Source organism: Colias croceus, chromosome 4 (genome assembly GCF_905220415.1).
Source record: "Colias croceus chromosome 4, ilColCroc2.1".
Classification (NCBI taxonomy): domain Eukaryota; kingdom Metazoa; phylum Arthropoda; class Insecta; order Lepidoptera; family Pieridae; genus Colias; species Colias croceus.
This window is the reverse complement of record NC_059540.1, coordinates 9356547-9378258: the sequence shown is the minus strand read 5'-3', so window position 1 is coordinate 9378258 and position 21712 is coordinate 9356547. Positions and strand designations below refer to the sequence as shown.

The following is a 21712-nucleotide window of genomic DNA, read 5'->3' as shown; positions in this document are numbered from 1 at the left end:
AAAATTATATCTACGCATAAATGGGTGATTAACTCTCCCAATTACAAGGATTATGTGAGAAAGCGTATTTACAAAATACCAAATGTTCGTGTAAATACTTCTTTTGCTAAGCGTTTCAATCCTTTTGCTGGTATATTTATTTATAATAAAATTTGCTCCAATTGTAATATAAAAAACTGTTCTTCTAAAAAAGCAAAGATCATCGTAACTAACTTCCTTAAATCTCTAAACTACGTATCAACAGAAAATATTCTTGCGTCATTATTTTAATTTGTGTATATAATCGGCATTTATATCATTTCAAAATTATTATATTTATTGTTATATGTATATATATTTATTATATATATATTCTTTTATTTTATTTATTTTATAATATATTAAGTATATTAATTTTATCATTTAGTACCTTTAGTTTGTATAATCCTGTAGCATTTAAGTCATGGAATGCTTTTTGAACGTGTTGTTATCTGCGTTAAATTATACCGAGGACACCCAATTTTTTGTAAAATCGTCTCAGTGCCCACGATACAGGCTTGCCTAGTGTGGGTACTATTGGTAAACCTTTATTATAAACTTAGATAAAGCCAAATGTATGTAAAACGTGCAACATAAATACAATTGTACCTAACTGTGTAAAACATATTATGGTTTTTAAATAAATATATTTTTCATTTTTTTTTCAATCATTCAAGGGAAATTCTGTACCTATTATTCACGTATTATACACATTCAATATTTTTCGACATCAATTTATATAAATCCACTAGAACGACAATATAGGAAACATAATATATTTTTGTGCACTACATTCCAACAGAAATGCGTTTCTCCAAATCCTTTAACAAATCACGAACATCCTTCAAACCGCTGATAAATCCCCGTCATTTCATTGTATGAAGTAACTTTTCTACCGAATGTGTTGTGTCATTTCTAGTACCTACAATGACAAATACATCTCACAAATCTACTTAGGGCCGGCGCAGATATGGCGGAGCGCAGCGCAGCGCATTTACATTGTAAAACTATTATTGATATTGTATAATGTCCTCATTAAAATAACATTCAAAAAAAGCGCAGCGCGCTACCTTTCTCGTGTGATGCTTCGATGCTCTCCGAAATAAATTACTATTATGTGATTTTGAATTTTATTCTAATGAGAACAATATCAATAATAGTTTGACAATGAAAATGCGCTGTGCTGCGCTTCGCCATATCTGCGCCGGCCCCTACAGTTGTAGTTCATCTTCGTCCGTATCGTAACAAAGGGTGTTACGAGCGCATAAAACAAAACTACGGAACCGCGAAGCATTTCATTCATATGCAAAATGTTGTTATACGCTCTTCACGTCGTTTTTATTGTGCACACGTTTTTTCTCGTAAATTAGTACTGGTGTGCATTACCTACAGCGCGAATATTTTCTTTCATAAAGCTAGATGTGAGATAATTTAACTGTGGTTTTTGTGAATTTTAAATAATGTTGAATTTTATATTTTGTGAATATTTGCTCTTCTCATGAACGGTGAAAGTTTTCGATTTCGCAGTTGTTTTTTTTTCTTGCATGGCTCATAACGTAATTCATGTACGCACAATGTTTCTGTGTCAACATAATTTAACAATAAACACCAGCAACGTTTCGCCGATTAAAAAATCATGACTGAAATTGCCGTTGTTTTTTTAGCTTTTCGTTATAACAAAGCACTCAGGCAGGTAACTGCAAAGCGACAGTAGGAGAGTGTCAAAAATAGCAACTAGCGAGGGAGCATCGGGGATGCAGCGAAGCGGCAAGTGGTGCCTGATGGGTCTCTGTCAGCATCCAATTTAGTTCCCGACGGAATCTCGTTTATTGTGCTGATTTTGCCAAATACGGATTGATTTTTTTTCTCTATTTGCTTGATCGTGTGGTTGCGGGGCTTAAATGTTATTTTTATTTCAGTACATCTAGGTATACTAATATTATCACTACATAGTTTAAAACAAAGTCGCTTTCTCTGTCCCTATGTCCCTATGTCCCTTTGTATGTTTAAATCTTTAAAACTACGCTATGGATTTTGACGCGGTTTTTTTTAATAGATAGAGTGATTTAAGAGGAAGGTTTTAAATATTAATGTATAATTTATTAGGTTTTAGACCAAGCGGGCGAAGCCGCGGGCGGTAAGCTAATATAGAGATAAAGTTGTGAATTTGTTAGTTTGTGCCTTCGTAGGGGGTAATATATACAGGTGCTAAATTGATTTTAAACATTATTTAACGAATAGAATGCCACGATATCTAACAAGTGTCATAGCTAGCGGAGCCGGGACGAGCGGCTAGTAACAAATAATTAAAGAGTTTATTTTCAGACGTACACTACAATAATAGTACCTACTACTGAATTAGTTTAAATAGGTCAAGTCGTCTGTAAACGATTTGTTTATTAAATTGTGTCCCACATTGAACTATTTATAACGTGAATCAATCACGAAATTCGAGTTTGTTAAGCCCCTCGTGGCACATTAATCGTTGTCACAGATGTTGTTAAGCTAAATATTTTATCTGATCCCGTGACAAATTATCAACCACAAGAGCTATTCTATAAATACCTTTTTATTTTAATATTCACAGTTTATTTAGTTTTGCAGTAATAAAATATTGTATAGTGGTTGAATAGAAAATGATATTACGGTATAATTTGTATTTATATATTCATTGTTACCATGTTATCTATGCAAAATATATTATTAGCTTGATTTATTTAACCCAAGATAATCATCCATGCAAATATACAAGCAAAAGCTTTTATATCAGCGTTGCTTGGAAGATAATATTAATAATTCATAAAGCAAAATTTATAGATGCATTAAAAATATATTTCCGAGTTGCAGAATGTTTATTGCGTGCACTGTATTTGTTAGAACTGCGAAGGTTGGTGGAATAATAAAACAGTTATAAAATACATATTGCACTTTGCTATTCTATATTTAGTTGTTCTATCTTGGATTTAATTGGGATAGGTTACCACTTATACCAGACTGAAGGCTTACCAATTAAAGGGGATGTAATTTAAGCAACATGCCAGTTAGACCACCTCACAAAATTGGATCAAACTAAAGTGCTACGGCGTATCTAGATCCTCTAAGATGTATATCGTTCTTGATTTCATTGCTATAATAATATGTAGGTATGGTTCATGTTCAGTGAAGTTGTACAATATACAACTATGTAAGGTTAATGTTCAGTGAAGTTGTGTATTTATGCCTTTATGCTTATAGTGGTCTCCTTCATGATTTAGACAAACTTGAAGATCTTGGAAGATGAGAGAATCTTGACGTGATCCTTAGTAATCGACCTGGAAAATTGTATAGAAGCAATACGTGAGATAGGAGATGTGAAAATTACGGATTGGAATATTTGTAGGTGAAAAAAAAATACCGTTTGCAATCGCTCTAAAAACTCCAAAAATAAATTGTTGGATACTCTACAATGACTTTCAAGTAGTCAAAGGAAATATCATTTAAATTATTGTTATTAGATACCTCGTTTAAATAATTATACTATAATGTTATAAATGGTACTCGCAGTAGTTAAAGCTAATGTACAAACTAAAAGCATTGATGTGGTTGTTGGTCGCTCATTGACGTTTTAGTGATAAACGAGTTAAATTAGTTAGATGAATATATTGGCATTGTGCATTGCACCAGTTCTACTAATCAAAAGTTTCAAAGCGATTTCCTTTGTGGACGAAAAAGTTTGACACCAAACTAAGCGGCTTGTATGAAAAATTTATATTGCGCCTGGAACATCGCACAAGATAAAATTTAAATTAAGATAGTTTGCGCTATTTGCTAATGGCTAATTGAGTTAAAACAGTAGGAAGAATATGCTCATGAACTTCTACTCCACTTTTTGTGTGCTTTAGATGTCTAAAGTAGGTATATAATAATAAAAAAAGAATCAATTTGTATTGATTTTAATAAATGTAATAAGATTTATATTAAAATCACACGTATTATTTATTGTACTACACACTGATTACAATCTCACCTGCAGTAAATAAATTACAACTTTATATTTTAACCATTAGAATTACTGACAGAATAATACTACCCTTAAGGGTACCATTCACAGGCGCACCCATCCGCTGGATTTGTAGCTGGCGACAAGTCCGCGGACAAATCTGCGTGTGTATGTGTAGTTGTGCGCGGCTCGCGGCTCGGCGCGGCGCTCGCCGTCTGGAGACGGATAGTGATAGACGTGTAGTGTGTGGGCGATGACGGATTTGTCCACGGATTGGTACGGCTCGGGGCTCGGCTCGCGGCGCGTGTAGTGAATGCCGGGCTTTAAACATTTCGCTTAATTACTATCCTAAGACGGCTTCAAGCACTGTTAGTAATTATCCACGCTTGTGTGAAATAGTGCAATCTAACGTATCAGACCTGATTGTGCTTCTGTGCTCGTAATCCCATTGATTCCGCAAGTGTGCCCATCAATGTCGATTAGCTAACGATGAGTGAAATGCGACTAGCCTTTGTTGACATAATTGGGCATTGGAGTCCTGCAACCATGAGAGTCAATGTTTATCTACGTAATCTAGATACATTCGTTGATTGTAAACTTGATTACCTACGGCCTGACCTTAAGAGGGTAAGAATTTGATCAATAAATCAAACGTGGGAATAAATTTTTCGTTTGTTTCTATAGTCACATATTATTTGATAGTGCTTTGTTCAATTTGAAAAATGTACAGGGAAGGTTATTGTTTAGCTTCGTCTGTGTTTATAATAAAGCGGTCCGCTCCGGTCTCGCCCACCCATGTTTACGTTTTCTCTCCATAAGAACCATCATCTTATATCAAGAAATTAAAAAAAAAAAAATTAACGACATCGGTCCAGTCGTTCCTAAGTTCAACACATTTGGTGATTCATTTTTATTATACAGTTATAGGTTATCATTAAAATACTATTAAATTAAAAATCGACCCAAATACACATTATAATTACTATAAATTTACTTATATAATATATAATAATTAATTAATTACTAATGGAGTAATCCTTTATACGCATATAACGTAATTATATTTCATAGAAAGGAGAACGTAGAACATTTTGTAAGGGTCCTCATTATAAAATACGATGTAGATAGCATTGTGAAGGAACTCAAAAGCGACGAAGATTCGGGAAAATATTTCGCAGCTCAAATGAAATAGCTTGAAGTAGATTTTGTAATGAATGTGAATGTTGGGTTAAGTGAAAAATATTTTTTTATGAATTCAACATGGAGATTAGATTTAGAATACACATTTTAAAGGTCTACTTTTCCATAATTATTTTAATTTGAAGTTCATCCAATTCTAAATTTAAAACGTATTGGCGAATGAAAATAAGAAAGTTTTTGTATATCGTGAGAGTCAATGCAATTTTAGGCTACGGCTTTCTGTAAAATACAAAAAATTTACTTCATTAAAAAATCTCGAACTTAATCAAAATTTTAAAATTTAATTAATTTTATCAACAATGTAAAACAAAGCATAATCATAAACCCACCCAAATCCAAGAAACATGCTACAATTTAACGGTAGAGCAATATGCTTTAATTACATTATAAATGCTGTGATGTCAAGGCAAATAGTGACAAAGCTAACAAACTTCGCTTACCAGCTGCTGTATAACAGAAGCTTACAGATGTGTGATTGAATACACTCACACCACCACATGCTATTGACATGTGACATTGTATTACGAATATTGTAATCTTGTAGGTAGTACCAAGGGTAGTACATATATTCCATGTATAATCTCGATGGTATTACATTTTCGCTATACAGGGATTGCTCAAAGGACTATCATTTTGCTAAGCTGTAGCTTAGTAATTAATTATTGAAATCTATTATGATGTTGGTCCTGTGATTTTTTTAATTTCTGACTGAATAAAAGATCACTCCCAGATGCTTAGTTATTCTTCAGTGTTTTAGGCTCGCTTTGAAATCTTATTTAAGTGATCTACATTTTGCCTTTGAGAAATGTACCCTGAAATGTAATTATAAGGTAAAACTTGTTTTAACATTCAGATGGCTACGAATCATTAAAATTTGTGACGTTTGTTTATAAATGACTATAATGATTTCATGTACCTAGTTGATGCTCTATGGAAAAACATCCTCACAGAATTAAAACACTATTTGTGGATATAAATAAACAATAATGTAGACATTAGATAAAGTAGGATTGTTTTGGCTATATGTGTAGTTATAATATAGTACATTTATTAGGAATACATCCTAACTCCCGTAGACGTTTATTGTCCCCCCGGGAGACGCGTAACTTGCTAGAAATGATAATAAGTCGCTTTTGTCTTGTATCTTCTGAAGTTATTGTTATTGAAGGTGGCAACAATACTTTGGTTTACCGAAATAAGAAATATTCCGTAGGTAACGTAATTTTCCGTCCGTCAAATTAATTTTGCTTTACGGCTGTAGGTGCCAAATAGAAAAAAATTGGCAAAGAATAAATCAAATAAGAAGAACATTATAATTAATACTTTATAGCCGGAGAATATAACAAAAGCCAATTATACATACACAAATATATTCCATAAGTATCATTTTTTATAATACCTATAATCTATATTAGATTTTGTTTTCGTTGTGAAAATTTTGCTTAAAAATTTAAAAATCTCTTTTCATTAGCAATTTTAATTTATCTAGAGAATGCCTTTTCAGGAATTTGGCGCCTCTGCAAATAGCTGTTGAAAATTCATAATAACGAATGAATTATTTCTCAATAGATCAAAAGAATTATTTTTGTATAAGTAGTCCATTTAATTAAATTTCAATGTTAGCAATATAATAGCATTTAATTTTTAAGCTCCGGGCGTCATAATATTTACTTCTTTTATATGACCTACTAAAATGTTTAAAAAGCCGAACTGTGTATGAATATAATATTATTTGCTTAATAAAATAAGGACAAATTACTTTATTATTTATAAAAAAAAAAAATAGAAATAATTCGTAGGTTCAATCCTTGGTTCAATCATTCTTCTATTGTCAGCCAGGTTACGGCACATCGGTCTGAGGGTTAATAAGGCGAAATAAGTAAATATTTATGGCAATTTAAAATGTGTCCGGAACACTTTAATAAAAGCTTTTCCGACCCTTTTCTTATTGATGTTTTCCTTAACGTTCGCAGAGTTTTGTAAACATTCAAATTCTTTAACGGCGAATCAAGAATTTTATTTATATTTACCATTTACGTTTGATTGGACTTTATTCAATAGATAGAAAAAGTAAAATTTATTACGTTATGATTGCTTATAACTGTTATTGAAGAAATAGATACATTTATCACCGTACTTACATCAGTGAATATAATATTCTGCTAGCAATGCAAATAGATTTTTTTATTCAGTGTTTTTATCTTAGTGAACATAAAACTAGCGTTCTAAATGTACAGACATCGTAACTTTAACGAGAACCAGAGATGAACTAAATCCATCTAAGAATATCTCGTGTGAAATAAAAACCGAGATAGAATAGCAGAGTGAGTAAATTTTTATTTAGATATCACACTTGAAGAGTAAAAGTTCGTAGCTCGTAGCATAATGAGTGGGTAACCTTCAGAGGAATAAAATCTTCGGCTTTACGTCTCGAGCAGGGCGTTTTTCACAGACAATCTATTGCCGTAATTGTGTTTGTTTTCTGTTAACAGCCCCTTGTTGTGTTACAAGAAATTCAGCTTTATTTAGAGGAATAGTATTTTTAGATTTATATATTTTTTTTATATTTTCTGGTAATAACATAATTAGTTGGACATCTCGTTAATATAATGTAAAATAAAAAGGAGTTGAAGGTTAAAATAACATTTGGTTTATTTACCTGAATTGGGTAAATTCTATTTATCAAAAAACGAAAAAAAAAAAAAACAATCATTACCCATTTTCCTGTCAACCCGTACAAACTTACCTTTACAACACGTTGCTGTATTAAAGAGTTATCCCACAATCAAAAGCAATCGCGAAAGTATATTTCAAAGTAAAAACGTGACATTTTATTGTTTTCAGGGGCAACCTCTCGCTCAGGTTCGTTTGTCGATCTATTCCGGAATACTATACACGTTCCTAAAACAAATGGGAATTCAAACTTTTATCAGCGAATAAAAGAAATATTAACCAACGACGTGGATCGACTATTTTCACATTCCTGTTAGATATAATGGTTTGAGATAAAACGGTGCAGCTTTATTTAAAATCAATGGTTGGTTTCTCTCGTTAGAGCTTTATTGCAGGCACTTAAACCATTAGTTTTCGCACTCGCTGCATAGTGGCTAAGAAATATTGCGTTCATTTCTTTTGTAGACATGCTATTGCCGCACTTTATTAGTTTGTTAAAGTATAGGAAACTGTTTTTTTTTAATATTATCAGACGCAATCATTGAAGAAGTTTTTAGCTATTTTATGTTATACATAATTATGTTCTAAATACTACATACTAAGCATAATATAACATTTGATTATGTTACGAAGTTTTATTGGATTCGACTAACGAGGAAGAGAAAAATAATTGTTATTTTTATAACGACCTAAATCATTGTATTAACACTAAGAAGGGAATTATGTCTTGGTTTAATATTCATTGCTTCTCTTATCCAATTATTATCAATTTGTCAGAGTCCTATAGAATATCAGTTTGCATTATAACTCTACGTTTGCAAGCGCAGTGATTGTGTCTTTGACTACCTGTGTTTTGTCATCAAGTGCAGACTTCCTTAATAGCCTATCCATTCCATCGTTGTATTTAAATTAATTATTTTTCAAATAAAACAACGGTAAATGAAACTTACGAAGTAATTATAGAAACTATATATAAATAAAGGTATATTATTGCCGTCCTTTCCAAACAATGCGAGTGTACTAACTTAAAATACATAATTAACCTTATGATTCTGAATAGTTTGCATATTTTATGTGATATAAAGCCTCTTTAGGCGTACTTCCATAATTAAAGCTATTAACAATCTTTATGGGTAATAAGGCTGTCTGTATACTACGTATATATCAACTAGATTATCGTGTTAATCAGGTAGCAGGATCTTGTTACCAACTACGGCATAATCTGAATAGTCCAGAAGGGATTACGTATAGACGGGGCAAGCTAATTCTACGGAACTCACGACGACCGTTTATTTTCATTTGATCTCGGGGAAAGAGGATTATTTCTTATAAAGCCTGTAGAAGGTATGTTTACTCGAAATTGCGTAGAGGCAGATTAAACCGCGCCGCGTTGTTAAGTTATTTTTGTGGTGTTATTTTTAGTGATTGTTTGATGTAATCATATTGTTGGAGTGATAAATTCCTTTTCTTTTTATCAAATTCTGTCTGTAATGTCATTTTATCCTGTAGAAGATATATATCGTTTGTTAAAATTAATATTTGAATGAATTCATGACATTTCAATAACATTCGAATTTCATGAATGTTTTTTTGTAATTTATAGGTAATACAAAAATAACCTAATAACTAATGTATTGTTTAAAGGTGAAGCAAAAATGGCAAATATAAAGATGAAATAAAATTTCATGAAATAAATTCCGCGAAATTCTCAGTTTCAGTAATAAAATATGACGTGTTTGTAGTTACATTATTACTACTCACGACTGTCAAGGTTTTGTGGGAAATAATGCCTTTATTGAATTATAGTCTAGCGGCTTTTCATTTAAAATTTATATTTGTTTTCGAACACAATGTAGTATTCAATACGTCGCTATAGCTTAAAATTACACGTAGATATCAGTAAATCCTTTGAAATTCAATATACATTGACGTGTTGACAGTTTGAACGCTAACATACTGGTGCGGGTGTCACTATTGAATATTCTCTCCCAAGACAAAATATTGAGTGGAATATCAAATACCTTTGTCCTTACGTTCTCGCAAGTCTCATGTTCACACGTCAGTTGTTATTTTATACAAATATTATATGCATATATGATATGGTTATTGTGTTTGAAGTTACCTATGTTTTACGACATTCGTATTTGAATCAGGAATGTTGGTTTACCTTCGGATTCTCCTGTGAGATGCAGTGTTAGATTCAGTGAAGTGGAATAACTGGTTGGACGACTGGACGTATTTGACTTCACCTCGTATATCCATGTAACGTCAAACATGTCTTCAATTCTTGATCATGACTTAATATCCATTTAAATTATGCACCCTTACAATTAGGGAAAACCGCTTAAACATAAATGATCCGGCGTCGTAAACGCGTTTCACGAATCCAGACATCGTGATTTTAAAATTACAGTGTAATAAATTTAATAGTTATTTTATGCTCCACTTAAAAATTATGACGTTTAAAATTAAACAAAAGCTTAAATAAATGCGGCAAGTTATATCTAACCCGCACGCGACTAAAGTTTAATGAAAACGTTAAACCATTTCAACTATAAAGTAGAATTAGTTGCCAGCGCCAACGCCCCATTTACAATGTCATTTTCTACAATTGTTACGTTCACAACTGGTTTTTATCAGCTCACAGCTTTCAATATCACTCTGAAGTTTTGATTTTGTGATTTTATCTCAGGCGAATTGTTGGACTGAATTAGCTGTTAAATGTGTTTATTCATACTTGTAGCGAGAGGATTATTTAATTTACTGATATAACGGGATTTTCTCTACAAATAGAGCTCTACATTCACGTATTCTCATAATAGTCGAATACAAAGAGCTTACTATTATAGCCTGATTTAAGCCTGATTTAATTTTTCAATACTATTAAAATAACTAGCGCGATTATTATACAATATATTATGAAACATTCTGAAGATTTTATTTTAAAATTTTCCAGATATAAGACTTTCGAAAGACATAAAAAAGGAAATGAATCGCTTGGGAAATCAAGGCCTTTTTGCCTTAAAATTTAGGCAGTCACAACAGACAACAGTGACAATCCTCCAGTTTTACTTTGTTTTAATTTAAATTGTAAGCTTAAATATCTCTGTGGTTTCAAACATTGTTAGTTTCTGTAGTGTTCGCAGCTTTGAGTTACACAATTCATATTTGAGATTTATACTTTGTGTTACATATTCATAAGCAACAGAACTTTGGTTATTTAGAGCATGGGTTTGTATGAAATTCATAGTTTAAGCGAGGTACTTAATATATTGATGAATTCAGTTTGATTTATTTTATAATAGCTTTCCGCCCGCGGATTCACTTACGTAGTAAAAGAAAACTGCTGAATCGTATCGGTTCAGCGGTGTTCATTGGAAGAGACTTACAAAAAGACAGACAGACAGAATGCTTTCGAATTTTTATTGTTAAAATAACGAATTTCAACGAAGACTTCCTGATGTATTTTGTCATTGATATTTTGGAGGGATTTACATACATACCAACAACTATAACTGTATTCCAAGTGAACATTTCTGACAACATAAAGTAACTTTAACAAGATACGCTCAGTATAAGGAGTGTGTTATTCTAGTGTAATCGAGTTTACTTTCCGTAATGTTTTTCTTTCTTTGCTCTTAATGTAAGTAAAACAATCTTGCACGTATTTGTAGGGCTAAAGAAACTTTACACAGGATAGTATATTTTTAGTTCCTTCTAGGATATAAAAGATATGCTACACAGCAGTTCTTTTAAATTACGTCGTTATTTGAAGCCATTACCTTGAAATGTTTCTGCAATCCTTTTGCTACTTACAAATAACTATTTTATTAATCGACTTCAAAAAAAAGGAGGAGGTTATCAATTCGGCCGGTATGTTTTTTTTTTTTTTTTTTTTAATGTATGTACACCGATTACTCCGAGGTTTCTGAACCAATTTACGTGATTCTTTTTTTGTTAGATGCGGGATGGTGTCGAATTGGTCCCATAAAAATTTTATTCGGATAGGCCCAGTAGTTTTTATTTTATGAGCATTTTTGTCTGTAGGTATTTGTAAATTTTGCAAGTGCAAGTTTGAAGTCGGTTGTTTTTAACGCAGTTATTACTTGTTTTACTATGTATAGAAATTGCATTATGAAACAATGAAACCAAGTATTATTATAATATAGTGTTTGGTATACTGAATATTTAGCCTTACTTTAACTTGAGAGCGGAACATAAGAGAAGAAAAATAGGTAAATAATATTAAACACTTATATAGTAATTTAAACCTTAAAAATGGTCACAGAAGGGTGAATATAGATCATTGTATACAGCGATATTGAAATATTATAGTATAAACAAGAAATGTATTGTGGGAAAGCATACTACATAACTAACTAACAAGCCCAGCAATTAAACCAAGGGCCGGCGAAAATAAACGTCAGCTCCACTTAATACGGATTTACAGTGGCATGAATTACTACCCATAGTTTCCGCTGATAGTAATTTTTGCTAAAATTAGTTGTGCTCATTATGAGTGTGTAAGTAATTTCAATATATATTATTCAGATCGTCGAGAAAACTTATCACTTAGAATTGTTGTTTTATTCCTAGATCGACTCAATATAGGCTTTCGATATTTTGAGAATGTCTTTGATAAATAAAAAGTGATTTTTCTCTTCTTGTGTCTTTAAAAAATAAACTTCGATCGAGCATTTTTCAAATTAAATAATTCTTCTCTGTTAATACATTTGCTTCTTTTATTCTATTATATAACATGTTTTTGTTGTTACATACAAACTCTATATACGCTAGGTACTACTAGGTGCAAAGATAGAGTTACTTATTTAAAAGATAGAGTTAGATACTAAATAACTAAATTAAACCGTCCATAGATATTCATAACAGCTGTAAAGCAAAATATAATGGTTATTACTTGGAAAGCGGTATCGTTATCTCCTGTTAGTTTATCGCGGCGTCAGTTCCCAGCCGAGCTAACTTGATCATTTCGAGTGAACAACTTGCTATCTGCGGGAACAATCGCTTGAACGATTCTACTTCCAAGGGGATCATCTGTTGGTTCTATGTTCTATGTTGTTTATGAAAGAATTTATAAAACGCACAACGTTGATCGTACAAATGTAATTCAACTTCTTAAGAACTTGTTATAAGGCTGCGTTATTTATTAATTGTTACTAAGCTTACTCCAATTTGGGAAAAGTAATGAGTGGTCTTAGGTTGAAAAAAAAAAAAAAACACCTACATGTATATCTCCATGCGACAAACGATGTATGATTCAACTACTAGGTACTTTATTGAAGTTATACTTATTTATCGGGGTTTGAAAAAAATTTAGTGTAACATTTTTTCGTTATGCGTGACATTTTTCCGTTACGCGCCATCTTTTTCATATCCCTACCACGCGTGATTCGACGTATTTCTGTAAAGTTGCATATTATAGTATTTTTTTTTAAACAAGGTCATAAAGAAGTTTCACTTCTTACGTGTGAACACTAGTACACACACACATTTTTTAAAATTTATTCAGCATAATATGTGTTTCTATTTTTAACATGGTCTCATAATAAATATGTAGGTATTTGATAAATGTAATACAATTTAAAATTATAGTCAAATTAACTTCCCAAAATTTGGAATAAGCTCGATGTTTATGTAAAGGTTGAAATTTGTCTAATTGGAGTTCAAACGGTGTACGATAAATTTTAGTTTAGATATCGTAGTTAATTGGATTAATGTGAATTCAAAATACAAATTCAGAATACCATATTGGCAATTAGAACTTATATATTCGAGGGTAAAATTTTTTGAAGTGAAACTTCATTATCGGGGTTGGATAAAAATTTAGTGTAACATTTTTTCGTTACGCGTGACATTTTTCCGTTACGCGCCATCTTTTTCTTATCCCTACCACTCGTGATTCGACGTATTTATGTAAAGTTGTATATATAGTAAATTATTTTTTGAAAAATAAGGTCAGAAAGAAGTTTCACTTCTTACGTGTGTACACACTAATACACGAACACATTTTTTTTAAATAATTGAATCATATTTTTCGTTAGGCCTTAACTCAACCTCAAACTAAGTCTCAGATTTTAAAAGTTCCCTAAATCAAAAATGTAGGCAGTAAGCCCAAACATCTTAAAATAAGTATCTCATACGTACTATATACACAATTATAATTCAATGAACTTAAACGAGAAAAAGCAATGCGGAATGGAAACGGTTGTTAAAATATCGAAATATTATTCTTTCCAATACCGAGGCTGTGGAGAGGTTGGAGAATATATAGGAGAATCTCGAATATAGGGAGTTATTTTTAGCACATAACGAGTAAAAGTATTCTTAAACTTTATCAGTTATTTTGTGTGTAAATATGATTCGTTTATAATATGTAAGTTGAGTGAGGTAAACATAATGTATATAGAGTTGCGATTTAAATTAATACTTTCATTGAAACGCAATAGTATTTTGTAGTTTGTTTGTAAAGTATTACATATTTTTAAGTATTTTATGGTTTAATATATGTCATGAAGAAGGGTGGAAATAAAGTTCGTGAGTAATAGGGAATAAAAAAAAGGACTCATTGTAACTGGAAACACACCATGGTTACTTTTTTATCCCGGTGTTTAATTCATGTTTCACATTCAATTCAATACACTTTACTATTAGTTCCGAAACATGAAAAATTGATAGAAATACAACGCTGACTCGCAAGAGCACGGAGGAGTTTTAAAGTTTTGCAAGGCAGCTGAGTTTTATTGGACCTGTAAAGTGGTATACTGCATTCTAGGGTATTTCGCATTATGATGCTATCTTTCTCGTGTAATAGCTCTGGCAATGTTAGTACGTCTTCGTTTCTTTGAAAGTTTATAGTGTGAATTTTTAAATGTTTTGAGTGTATTGTGAGGTACCGCTAAATCGAATCAGTTTTTCTTTAACCCATTGAGCCCCCAGCAGCGGCCCGATCGGTCCACGACACAATAGATTTTCTATTGAGTCTGTGATTCCGGGGGCTGAGTTATTAAGCATTGTTAAGTTGTCTCGTTCGAATTGCTTTTTAATATAGACCATTTTAAGAATAAAATTCATTAATTTGGCTTTTGGTTATATATCTAAATAAAAATGAACATTTCAAATGAATTGTTCGTTTTAAAATTTCATATCGTGATCACAAAAAAGGTAATCAGTAGTTATTTGATAGTTCAAAGCATTTATTGAGCATTCCATTTAAAATGACCACAGTAATCGCGTGTCATGTTACCAAATTGGAAAATTACTGGAAACGTGGATTCAATACGAACCATTACATACTTTTATTATCTCGTAAAAATAAAGTACTGCCGTTAAAGGTTCCGATGACGCTCGCACGAAAATAGTTGTCCAGGGGTGGGACGGAATGGGAGGCAATTTATAATACAAGTTTATTTTGGTCCTGAATCAATCACACATTAATACAATGGGTATCGATTTGATCGCTCAGTGGAATTAGTATATTAAAATTATATAGCTCTTTATATTACAACGGGTAAAAAACGGATAAAACGGGTAAAAATTCACATTTAAATATTAGACAGTAACTTATTTTTAAGATTATTAAATTGGTAAATTAAGCATTTACGTGACTCTCCAGGAATGAAATTTAACAAAAATATACAGCAACAAGCTAAATCCATGATGATTCAAACTAGAAAAATGCGAACATCTAAAGAAATATTTTTAACTTTCAAAGTTAAATCTCGATCCATAATTATTGACAGACTAACGAGCAAGTCCTAGTAAAAAAAAAGTATTTATTTTTAACTAGGAATCACAACTTTACTTTTTGACCTAGATGTTTCTAGATAGTTATCTCTATGATATTGAACAAAATTATAAACTCATGTGTTTTGTAACGTGCGTAGCTTCTAGCGTAGCGCTGAAGCTACGCGTTTTTTGTGATTTTCTACGGCCAAGCTATCAAGGCATAATTTGCAAATACTTATATAAAAATGATATATTTTTTCTTTTGGTCGCGACATAAATTTAGCAGTATTTATGAAATACAACGAAAGTAATCGACTGTCATCACTTACGGGTAAGCTTACCGCTTCCAGGAATTAGTATATCAATTGAAAAAAAACCTTACGTATCGTCTACGAGTACATTATATAAGTTTATTTATAGCTTTTTGTCGCGGCTCCGATCGCGTGCATTTGACGTTATCGTGCGACAACCATTCAGTATTTTTTCTATCCCCTATTTTACCTCCTTCACGTTTTTTTCGCGGTAAAAAGTACTCTCGTATGTTTTTTTTTTTTTTATTAAATAAGGTTGCTAATTAAAATAGCACCTTATACAAATTACAATCTAGCCTACAAGACTAATAAGTAATTTTATGTTAACCTAAATTTCTAAATAACTTATTCTAAGAGAGTGTCCATTGTCACTTGCAGTGTCTGTGGTCTGTCTCGTATGTTTTAAAATGAAATCGTGTCGAATATGTTATTGCTGGTAAATTCCGTATTCATAATATTAATGGTGTTGGATATACTTTAATTTAATTAAAAGAGTATAGATGAAGTCTTAACATTAATTAAGCTACGCTAACAGTAGTTTATTCGCTAAGTAATTAATAAATTGTATGACTATATTTTTCTTTTCTACCCGACTGACTGATTTTTCTTTCGAATAAATTACGTACTAGTAACGAGTTCAAATGCTAATATTTGCTATGTACTATTTGAACGAATTATAATATTCGTTTCACATGCACTTTACTCGTCTATTTTAAATAAACCAAATGTTTAATTGCGATAATGTTGGGGTTGCATAACAGCTATGAACTATAACATAATTTAAAGCGTAATAATCAGTATCCCTGCGGTACACGTAACAAATAACACACGTCACATGATTACCGATTCCGATCACGCAACATTGCTAACGAGCTTCATTCCGACCAATGAAGCTGAAATTTTGCTTTCATTGCAAAAATGCGTAGTGGGGTAGGTACTCTATGGACCGCGCCTCATTGTTCGGAGATAAGATACTTATACACTAAGGGCTGATTTTTCAATCCTTTGTTAAAACTTATTCATCGAATAACATATTAAACTACCATTTTAAAAATGTATTCTAATTGTTCGTATTTGACAGTTTACAGGTGACATTTTAAAATGTTCGTGTAATCGGCCCTAAGTAAACTTTCTATAATGGTGATGTTATTTTAATTTTAAAATGTATTTTTTGTTACAGATTAAATTGAGGGAGCTTTGAAGAAGGACATACGTTTTTCATAGGTAAGCATTTGTATTTTATCGAAGAAAATATTCAAGAAAAGCTTCATCAATGTTGTGAATAATATGGAGAGTACGTGTAAAAATTCATAAAAATTTAATCCAAGCATAAAGTTTAATGTCTAATAAATGCTGGATTCAGTAATGTAACAACTAACAAGGGACTGAAAGCTGCTAGTGTACCGGTGTGAAAAGCCTTAAATTTCCTCAGTGCCATTGTGCCTCAACTAACTGAAAATATTCAAGAAAAGCTTCATCAATGTTGTGAATAATATGGAGAGTACGTGTAAAAATTCATAAAAATTTAATCCAAGCATAAAGTTTAATGTCTAATAAATGCTGGATTCAGTAATGTAACAACTAACAAGGGACTGAAAGCTGCTAGTGTACCGGTGTGAAAAGCCTTAAATTTCCTCAGTGCCATTGTGCCTCAACTAACTAATTCATATAACTAATTAACGCAGGTCACGTAACATTTGCGGACACGTAAAAGAGTGACCCCAAAATATCATACTTTGCAGTTGTAATTAGGAAAGTTGGATAACTTGCATAGTGTTCAGTAAAAAGTTCTGGCCAAAGTTTCGTTGGAGGCTGAGGTTGGACCTTGTCTTGCTCTACGATTGTTATAACGTTAATTGGTTAGCAGTTATATAAATAGTAGTTTTGTTAACACAATATTTATACTGTGCTCTGAAATTTGATATCGTTAACGTTTTAATAATAGTTATATCTGGTTCTAACTGCTATGTCTTTCTTTGTTAACCGTTTTCTTTGAAGCAAGCGACTACAAAATTTTCTATAATTATGGGTTATAGTTAGATATTCACTTAACTAGCAATTCAAAGCGGTAACTTTACCACAGATTATAGTTAATAGTCAAGTTTTAATTTATTCTGATCGCAAAATCGATATTTCTGAATAATTTATTGCTTATATTGTATACATACTGAAAATGATTTAACCACATAGTAAATTAGCATTTTTTCATTTTACACAATGTATTTTTCTGATAATCACTCGTAAATCAGAAGTAGTTTAAACTTGATTGAAATGGAAGCGATTTGTTGGTTAAAATCGCGAATTGTAAATGAGCGCTGAGTATGAAGCCACAGTTCAGGGTAACTGGGGCGTCAAGCAATATAGGTACGTCTTAATCAAGCGGCCCTACACGAAATACAGCGTGTATGAAGTACCTTCATTTGAATAGACTTTTATGTCGAGAACACCTCGCCTTGGCGAGAACCTTCTTCTGTAAAGCGATGCTTGAAAATGTGAGCTTGTCACCTGTTGCTTTTATGGCGACGTCATATTATTTATTGGAATTTTATTAGTTTTCCGATATCGAGCGTAAGCACTTTGCTGGAAATGTTCCAGCTTTTATGATGTAAAAGCGTTGCGAATATTTCCCCGGTCAGGTCACGTACTTTTTGTAATGTAATTTTTAAACGTATGTTCGAGTATACAGAGACTAAATTGATTTAATAGATCGAGCACTGTTTATGTTCTATTAGTATAAAACAACACAATTAAATTCCCAATAAGCTCTCATATGTCAATATAGAATTTAATAATTAACTACATTGTGAGTCTTACTATGTCTTATAAACTCGATTTTATACGTGAGGGATATTCGTGATCAAGCACGCAGAGACTCCTCTCTTTAATTGTACTTTTTTAGAAATTAAGAAAGGTAGCCTATGTTTTGCATGATTGTATAGAAATAATAAAATCATGAAGCTTTAGTATAATATAAGGATTTGAATTTTACGAAACAGTTTATGCTGTGCCTTAAAATATACTGTAAAAAAATACTTAAAACACGATACTGATTTACAGGCGCAACGTATTTGTAAGTAACGTCAACACTGCCTAGTGAAGCGTGAAACTGTTGTCCATTGTAAACTGGATAGAACGAGCACCGACCGCCCACAATGCTTATATTGTTCGTACAAAGCGCTTCACGATGCTATTAGGAGCTTATATGCCGCCTATTTTGCAAGCACTTAGCTTTTAATAAAGCTGACTGATTTTGACGCAGCGCTAATTGAAATTGGCGCTGTGTGACTTTAATGCTATTTTGTTCGGAAGCTGTTCGTATTTAGATTAATATTTTCATGGTTTTTGGGTATATTGAATTAATTAATTAATTTTAATCTCTTAATTTTGTAAATTTATTTTATTTATTTATAAATACTTTATTGCACTTAAATATAACAAAAAAAGAAATACAAACTCTTAAATACACTAAGTACAATGGGCGGTCTTATCGCTTAGAGCGATTTCTTCCAGACAACCTTTTCATTTATTATTGCTTTTATAAAAAGTAGTGTTATTTTTTAGGTTTTCTTTAAACTCAAGAGAGAAGAAAAATACATGTAGTTTATTCACATACAGTTCCACTGATAGATTCCCTTTGCGGCTGAGCAACAGATTGACTTAATGAACCGTAGTTCTGTGTCCTACTATTAATTCACTAAATGGAGTTAAATGTTAAGTGAAATAAAGAAATGTTAAATTTCATGTTTAATTGTTTCTAATATAAATAAAAATGATTTAAATTCTCATCTACGTAATTTTTATCTAAAACTAGTGGTCCGCCCCGGCTTCGCCCGTGGTACATATTTCGCAATAAAAGGTAGCCTATGTCCTTTCTCGGGTATCAAAATATCTCCATACCAAATTTCATGCAAATTGGTTCAGTAGTTTAGGCGTGATTGAGTAACAGACAGACAGACAGAGTTACTTTCGCATTTATAATATTAGTATGGATATGAACTTTAACATTTGTTTTGATTTCATATTCTAATAATTTAAATTCATTTTAATCTTTATTAAATATAATTAATGTATAGTCTGGCGAACGTGTGGAAGGATTAAATTCCCACACAATATCGGCTTTAGGACTTAGAGTAATTACGTTGGTTAGGTTTGTGTTTCAACCATAGCACGTTCTAGTATACAAGTTTGTAACGAGTAACTAAGTATGAGGTAAACGTGCTAATTATTTGATAAAGAAGTATCTGAGAATGTAAGTAATACTTATTGTGTTAATTAATAAATAAAAGTTTGAACTTAAAGTAGTTAGTTAAATTTATACGAATTCGTTCGTCGCAATTACCTGTAATTTGATATGCATAATGCTCAAGTACAGACAGGTAAACTTAAAAAAGGAAAAATAGTTTCTTCCAAAGTTCGTTAAAAGTTTGAATATAAAAGTTTAGCTGTAAAATAAGTAGTAGGAACTTAGATACTTAAAACTACAATAATTGTGAGTCTATTTTAAGTCCGTATATATGTTACTAGCTGCGCCCCGCGGTTTTACCAGCGTGGCTCCGCTCCTGTTTGTTTTAGCATGAAGATAATATATAGCCTAGCCTTCCTCGATTAATGGGCTATCTAACACCGGAAGAACTTTTCAAATCGGACCAGTAGTTCCTGAGATTAGCGCGTTCAAATAAACAAACTCTTCAGATTTATAATACTCGTATAGATAGGAATGTAACGAAAAATATAAGTAGACTTTACAATACTTATTGTATTGTAAAAACATCTCTACACCTGCAGTTTGTTAACATTGTTTCACATGTTTTTCTAGTTAATTTGCAATTCAAATATTTGTTATGAACATCAAAATACAGTCAATAGACCTTCTGTTTGCTCTGTCAAATTCAACATAGAATAAAGTTCATTACGCGAGTTTTAATTTTATGATAGGTGATCAGTGATGTTGTTTGTTTTGATTTGCATAAAAAGGTATATCGAATAAAAAAATACATAATTTTGTTAATATAATTTTCAGTTTTGTAGTACACAAACCAATGTGCGAGTTTCCTGTCTGTCGCAAATAGAAAGTAAGAAGCCAATATATATGTACTTCTATTTCATGACTCTCTATATATCCATTCAACGGAAGGTGCGATAACGCGTTCAGGCATTCAGGCGTGGGTTTATATAATTTTGAGTTTCATTGGTGTTCTAACACCACTAACTTGCTAATAAGTGCTATTTTAACAGAAAAATGCTAATCACATGTTTTAACTCAACTCGGTTTCGAAACTGAATCCCCGCGATATTTAGGATCATAATGATTAATGAACACCTTAATTAGGTAATATTTTATAACATTTAACACTTAAAGAAAACACCTAAAAGTTACCTAATAAACTGGAAACTAAGTCACAGAATTAAAAATACTTTCAGAACTAATTTTATACGGCACAACGAAAAAGCCAACCTAATTATATACAGAAACTTGTAAAAAGTTATTTTCGAGCGAATGTTGTAAAATACGGTACTAAAAGTTGTTTAAGCTGTCTCGGAGTTAGGGATTGTGACAATTTGACAGACCAACTCGAATCGGAAAATATTTTCCGATATTTCAAATACAAATTTCCGATATTTGAAATGCTTAACTAATAACTGTACTAACTGAATGTGAGATATTTTTTACAACTTTTGTATGGACATTTTCGGATTGTATTTGTTATGTATTAATGATAATATGAGCATGAAATGAAAATAAACGATACAAGTACTTTAATTAATTATTACATTACAAAACGTA

General features: G+C 31.7%; 1 protein-coding gene across 1 annotated transcript in view; it reads left to right on the top strand.

Annotated features, from left to right (window-relative positions):
* The window catches only part of LOC123691158 (slit homolog 1 protein), a 69801-nt gene that overhangs the window by 18759 nt on the left and 29330 nt on the right, over nucleotides 1-21712 (top strand). The window contains exon 2 of the mRNA XM_045635420.1: nucleotides 17108-17151. The gene's annotated coding sequence lies outside the window, so the exon portion shown is untranslated. The remainder of the gene's footprint in view (nucleotides 1-17107; nucleotides 17152-21712) is intronic.